We start from the raw sequence: 7,565 nt of genomic DNA, 5'->3' as shown, positions 1-7,565 counted from the left end.
GCCTGTCTAAACATAGCCACACAGACCACCATGGCATGTGTACAAAACATGAGGAATACATTCCTAATATTAGGTTGCACCGCCTTTCCCCCCTCAGAACAGCCTCGACTCGTAGGGGCATGGACTTTAACAGCTAGTTGGTGTTCAAAATTGCACTGATAAACGATTGGGCACAGTAGCCTGCTCGTCCTTTTGCAGCTTGCCTGCCAATACATACTTGTCCCAATACATGTTTGAACAACCGTGCCCGCCAATTTGATCATGCCAAAATACATTTGATTGAAAACTAAGGGTGTGATCGTGATTTGCCTCCAGTGTGTCAGAGTGCGCTCTGGGTCATTCCTAAATTAAGAGTGTTGTCAGATTGTCTGTTAGTAAATTCAGAGTGCACACTGCACTATTCTGACACTGGAAGAGGAGTAGGGTTGATCTGAACGTTCCTCACAACGGCAGTCAAGCACCCAAGCTAACTGGCTGAAGTTGGCTAGCTACTTAATTTCAGAAACAAATGTGAGAATATCTCACTCTGGCCATTTTACTCACCCTAGTAGAGCTGCTTTTTTAGGCTGTTTTCATGATATCTAGAGCGTTATTGACTAACTTCTTCTTTGATGATGTTGAATGGCGGTTGGCATCCAATAAATGTTGCATTACCGACCACTAACTAGACTGGAGTATCCTGTCGGGCTGTATCACAGCCTGGTACGGCAACTGCACCACCCCCAGTCGCAAGGCTCTACAGAGGGTGGTGCGGTCTGCACAACGCATCACCAGGGGCAAACTACCTACCCTCCATGACATACCTACGGCACCCGATGTCACAGGAAGGCCAAAAAGAGCATCAAGGACAACAACCACCTGAGCCACTGCCTGCTCACACCGCTATCATCCAGAAGGCGAGGTCAATACAGGTGCATCAAAGCTGGGACTGAGAGACTGAAAAACAGATTCAATCTCAAGGCCTTCAGACTGCTAAACAGCAATCACTAACTCAGAGAGGCTGCTGCCTACATTGAGACACAATCACTGGAGACTTTAATAAATGGACCACTAGTCACTTTAAACAATGCCACTTTAAATCATTCCCCTTTAATAATGTTTACATATCTTACATTACTCATATGTATATACTGTATTTTATACCATATATTGCACCTTGCCTATGCCGCTCGGCCATCGCTCATCCATATATTTATATGCACTGTACATATTCTCATTCACCCCTTTAGATTTGTGTGTATTAGGTAGTTGTTGGGAAATTGTTAGATTGCTTGTTAGAAATTACTGCACTGTCGGAACTAGAAGCACAATCAACATCCTAATCAACTCTATGCGACTGAGATGTGTCACGCTGCATGAGGTAAATGGTGGTCACACCAGATACTGACTGGTTTTCTGATCCACGCACTTACCTTTAAGGTATCTGAGACCAACAGATGCATATCTGTATTCCAAGTCTGGAAATCCATGGATTAGGGCCTAATACATTTATTTCAATTGACTGATTTCCTTATATGAACTGTAAACTCAGTAAAATGTTGCATTTCTATTTTTGTTCGGTATAGTTACATAAATAGATACACTAGCCTATTAGCCACATTATGACTGACTTGTGATCATTTCCCTTGCTAGTTGGATTGTATTGACCTTCACAGCTTAAATTACACTCGTCTGTTTTTGGCCAAAATCTTGAGTCATTGAAACTAAAACAGTGTATCCCAACTGGGTGGAGGCAGAAAACAATGTACAAGGCCACCTGATAGCAATATTTGTTGTACTACCAAGATATGTTCTGGTGAATTATATTAATCATGCCTTGAACTGTATCCATCTATTCTGCCAACAATGCCTTACTGCATATCATGGAATTTTGAGTCAAATAGAACCTATTTTTAAAACCTTGTATGAAGTTGGTTTTGTAGAATATTCTGGGAATTTGATATGACTGACTAGGATTGTGTTTGATTCATAGCTACCATGTTGTTGTCGTGTTGTGTTGCTACCATGCTATGTTGGTGTCTTAAATCTCTCTTGTCGTGATGTGTGTTTTGTCCTATATTTTTTATCCTAGCCCTCGTCCCCGCAGGATGTCTTTTGGTAGGCCGTCATTGTAAATAAGGATTTGTTCTTAGCTGACTTGCCTGGTAAAATAAAGGTTAAATAAAATATTAAATAAATAGCTGCCAAGTAGTTTAAACGCTGTCAGTTCCACTTCAAAAGCAGAGTGTTTCCTGTCTGCTTTAGAACAGTGTGACCCCCCTGTGGGTGTGCGCATGCTCCTGCCTCTCCCAAGCCATTACTCCATCTTAATGAGCCATCCACATGCCCATGACACACCCGTCAACCCTAATCAAATTGTTTGCATGGAGCCCCGCGTCTGCCTCATCTCTCTCCTATACCCTGAACCCACCTCCCTGGCGCACCACCCCGCTTACTTCTCTCAAACAACAGCTGTAGAACCCGATGCTTTGTTTCTATTGACCGTTCACATCAGATCTTTTTCAGAGCGGTTCTGATTGGTCAAAATACCAATTTGTGAAACAGATCACAATTGGACTACCTGTCTAAACGCAGCCAAAAAGATAACTTTGACATGTGTACAAAACATTAGGAATGCCTTCCTAATATTGAGCTGCACCCCCTTTTTCATTCAGAACAGCCTAGACTCGTCGAGGCATGGACTCTACAAGGGTGTCGAAAGTGTTCCACAGGGATGCTGGCTGATGTTGACTCCAAGGCACAGTTGTGTCAAGTTGGCTGGATGTCCTTATGGTGGTAGACTATTCTTGATACACATGGGAAACTGTTGAGCTTGAAAAACCCAGCAGCGTTGCAGTTCTTGATACACTCAAACCAGTGCGCCTGGCACCTACTACCATACCCCGTTCAAAGGCACTTCAATCTTTTGTTTTGCCCATTCACCTCCTGAATGTCACGCATACACAATCCATGGCTTCATCTTCTTCTTTTATGATATGATGGCAGCCCGCAATCTAACGTTAAAGGTACATGCTGCCACCTACTGTGCTGGAGTGTGTTGTCAATCACAGTTTACAACATTTCGAGATCCTAACTCAGTACTTCTGAGAAAATAAAAAAGAGCCCTAATAACTTCTAATAGATCCTTCCCCTTCCCCAAAATCCCTTCCAAACCCCCAAACCCCATCCAACCTCAATAACCCTACACTTCAATCTTTCCCTCTCTTTAACATACTTACGACAATATAATAACACAAGCTCCACCGTTTCATCGACCATGCACTCCAGACACAAACCACTCACACGCTTGCCAACCAGAGGTAATGACGAGTTCAATGTACAATGTCCTAAGTGCAATCGAGCAAACACCACCTCTTCCTTCCTAATCTGACACTTGAATCTTGGTCTACCGACCTTTCTTTGGAGGGCATATAAAATGCCAGCCTTTGTACTCAGAGTCCCATCGCTTCTGCTACACATGATCAAATTGGCTCCGATCTTATATTTGTCTTCACCTCTACCCAGTGGAACATTAATATAAATTCTCTCGTTTCAAAGCTCTTTTAGCTAACTGGTCTACAATGTAATTCCCTTCCACACCCGAATGTGCTGGGACCCAGCAGAATCTCACTACTATACACACATTCTCTCAATTCTTCATAATAACATTAATACCTCCAATAGTAGATCACTCCTATTAGATTTACCAGATGATAAACTATTCAATACAGACAAAGAATACTTCTAACAGGTTGTATGTCCTCCACCCACTGGAGGGCAACTATTATCGGCAACAGTTCAACTGAGTATACTGACAGTTCATCTGTTAGTCTTCTACATATCTGCAGATCAAATTCAGGAACGTAAACGCCTGCTCCTGTGCGCCCACTATCTGGGTCCTTGGATCCATCTGTAAAAAAGCATAAAAACTTCAACCAAATGAATTGTCAACCAGTTTCCTTATATCACTGACTTCTGACCAATCTTTCCTTTTTCTTTACCAAGATTAGATCCAATCCATGTCTTAGTTTTTGCAAAGTTTAAAAGGCCTTCTTTAACCTGTCTCCTCCCCTTTATCTTCACTAATTGAAGTGGATATAACAAGTGACATCAATAAGAGCTTTCACCTTGCTTCAACTGATGTCCTGGAAAGAGCAGGTGTTCCTAATGTTTTGTACACTTGGTGTATGCATCCTGAATGATGCAGTTCATCTTTAGCCCTTTGGGACCACATACAGCCTTTTTAATGTACGTGTTGTGGGAAATTATGAGTAGTTTATTTTGATAAACATATTTTAGTATGACTAATTTCAAGTTGTTGAGAGGTCACAGCTGCCAACATTTCCAGTACTGTTCACCACAGGTCTTTATGGGGATACAGTTCCACCTACAGTGTCCCTAAATGACTGTGGTGTGTCGATTACGAATTAAGTAAAAACTTCCTCAGACTAGATTAGTCAATTAATTGCCAAGATGCATAATCCACAAGCTTTCACAAATGGTTAATGTGAGTTTCCATGCACGAACAGAGTAGCCTACCATGTATGAGCACTTTATAAATGAAGTAACCATGTTACTATTGTCATTAAAATTAAGGCCTTTTAGTAGGGTGTAGGCAGTACAATTCTGATCTTTGCCCAATTATTGGGAAAATATCTGTTTAGATTAGTCAAGACATCAATTAGGGGCAAAAGATCAGAATTGGCCTGTGACACGCTGATTACGTTTAGACAGGCAGCCCAATTCTGATATTTTTTTCCATGAATTGGTCTTTTGAACAATCACATCAGATATTTTTACATTGCATCTTTTTCAGAGCTGATCTGATTGGTCAAAAGACCAATTAGTCAAAATAATGTAAGAATTGGGCTCCCTGTCTAAACACAGCCATACAAACCTTTGCCTATCAAGGATGTTACTGTACATGTATAGTTAAATGTACTGTTTAAAAAATATATAATTAGGCTAATCTAGACAAGTTCCTCAAAGTTGAAATATTAATGGAAGACAGTCATTGCATTGATCAACCTACATGCTAATTAATTGGATTATTGTTACTTTATAGACGCGAAGATGCCTTCTTTTCACTTCAGTGTTATGAATCATTGGCATACATGAGAGCCTCTCTCTGCGCATGTTTGTTCTTAGTAAATTAGTCCGTTTTTTTTTTTTTTTACGGGCGGTTCAAAGTCTCGCAATTATATTATGTTTTAATGAAGACATCGCGTTTATCGAATATTGTATTTCACCGAATCGGATACATTTTTTCCAGATATGTAGATACTCTTTCTGAGCAGAGCGAAGGGAAACGGCGTTCCAGAGCCAGCTGTCATATGTGTTTATTTCCAGAGAGGTCGGTGGCTGTCAACGTGCCTTTCTTCCGTCTATCTACGGACTGTGCTGCGCCATTGAAATTCTGCACGTCAGGCACAATTTGCCGTGCTTTGGCTTGAAGTTCGCAAAATTGTGACAAATTTTTGTCCGCGTTTTTAGTTTGTAATTTAGATAGCTGCCTTCACATACTGCAGTGTCGCGTGGAACGCGCGTCGAGGACGTAGTCCAGAAAGTTTCCTTGTATTTTAATTCAGTGGGACGCGCTTCGTTTGTACTTTTTTTTTTGTATCGTACTTGTTGTTTAGGCACGGTCTTCGCAATGGGTTGTCATTCCTAAATGACATTTTATACTTTGTGGGCTCAACTTTGTTTTTTTTTACTCACTCAGTCGTGTGTTATAACTAGCAATTATTGACAAACGTTAATAAAAATAAAAAAAAGTTAGCGTTTTGAAAGGTAGTTACGTAACGTTAGCTAGCTACCATTGTGTGGGCGAGTTTGGCGAAACTTGTGAAAGCGAGGTAACGTTGCAAGTAATCGAACAAACTTTAAAAAACGTGTGTTTAAAAAAATATATTTTATTTTCAAGTTTGCTTGTTTACTTGATAAGTTTATTATCTCTAAATTGATTCGATAGTCAAGCGGACGTGTGTTTTTGACAGATTTTTTTCGAGTTCAGTCCTGTTTGTCTTTAGAGGGGCGTTTACCCTGAAGTGTCAAACTAGCTGCCCGGACTCAGTTTGCTACATGTATGTGCCAAGCTAATATGTAGCTAGCTATGATATTATTTAACGGTCAATGATTGTTCTAACGTTATTGTACTGTATCATAGCAAGCTTTTGGTAATGTCAATGCTTATATTATCCTTGAATTTTTATAGCGAATTCATGTTTTCTTGTGCTTAATGTCTGATTTACGTCTAGCTAGCAAGCTGAATTCGGTGCATTGCTAGCAAACGTACATGGCTAATTTTGACGGCAGCTACTTTCTTTTAATGTTTGACACCCCCAGATATTTAGATTTGTTAGATTAAGTGATCAGGGGAATAACAGCGCACGAAATGGCTATGTCAAGGCTTTTTAACTAGCTAACGTTTGCTATATTTCCGTCTCGCGTGGAAAGTAGAAAGCCATTCAGCTAACGTTGCACGATAAATATTGGCTTTGAAGACTGTTCGGAAACCATAGATCTCATAATTCCAGCAAACTCGAACTGGAGATGAACTAGCTTGGAAAACTCCCAAGTTTTGATACAGGTAACATTAGCTAGTCATGTAATCAAATGTGTCTTTTGATTGCATCTTATTTGTTGTATAAAAAAAAAAAAAAGTGATCTTAAATTACTAAACTAGTTATATCTGCCGGCCATGCATCCTGTATATAACGTTACAGCATAAGTATAGCATGTATTTTATTGTGGAATGATTTAGCTATAAGGTAGTGTGATCCCTGTGCTATTGCTTCTGTAGTTCGACGCCCACCATATCAGTGTAAAATGAGGCGACTCAGTGCTGTTAGAGCATTATATCACTGTCGACCCCTTAGCCCATTGATTTCATTAGCCATACTAGCTAAGCTTAATAGACGTACTTTTGTTTTTAATTAAGGTCTGATAATCACTTTCTCCTGTTTGACTTGATGCAATTGCCGGTCGCAGCCAACAGGTTGCACCACTGCGGTGCTTCGTTTAGCTAGTACAACTGGACATTACTGTGATACACTAAACCGTTTTTGCGCCCAATCACAGACGGCCAGATAACTGTTAAAGCTGGAGCGCTCCATTTTATTTGTAGCTAAATTACACTTGTATTCTGATTTTTGTTTTATGTAGAATGTGAGATTCTAAGATCAATCAATAATAACGGCTATGGACATAAGATATGATGTGCCGCTGGTATAAAAATAGTGATTGAACTGAACGAGGATGTTTAGTTCAAGGTAACGTTTTCAGATGAAATATAAACATTAAATGAGCGAACATTAAATCCGAGAACAACATACTTGCTGTTATGTATAGATACAGTGCCCTCTGTAATTATTACAGATACAGCGAAGCATTTAAAAAAAAACTTTATTTGGCTCTATACTCAAGGTTTGGAGTTGAAATCAAACAATGACTATGAGGTTAAAGTGCAGACTCATCCATATCGTGTGAACCGTTTAGAAATTACAGTACTTTTTGTACATAGTCCATTTTAGGGGACAAAAAGTATTGTGACGCATTCACTTAAATGTTTATTAAACTAATAAGTT

General features: G+C 39.9%; 1 protein-coding gene across 5 annotated transcripts in view; it reads left to right on the top strand.

Annotated features, from left to right (window-relative positions):
* The first annotated feature begins 5,150 nt into the window (after positions 1–5,150).
* LOC112228297 (glucocorticoid receptor) overlaps positions 5,151–7,565 on the top strand; it is a 107,327-nt gene continuing 104,912 nt past the window's right edge. For 2 of the 5 annotated variants that reach the window (XM_024393494.2, XM_024393490.2), the window contains exon 1: positions 5,339–6,568. The gene's annotated coding sequence lies outside the window, so the exon portion shown is untranslated. The other 3 variants (XM_024393493.2, XM_024393492.2, XM_024393491.2) reach the window with 3 other exon arrangements.

Source organism: Oncorhynchus tshawytscha, linkage group LG30 (genome assembly GCF_018296145.1).
Source record: "Oncorhynchus tshawytscha isolate Ot180627B linkage group LG30, Otsh_v2.0, whole genome shotgun sequence".
Taxonomy (NCBI): Eukaryota; Metazoa; Chordata; class Actinopteri; order Salmoniformes; family Salmonidae; genus Oncorhynchus; species Oncorhynchus tshawytscha.
The sequence above is the reverse complement of the archived record's forward strand: the minus strand, read 5'-3'. Positions and strand labels throughout refer to the sequence as shown.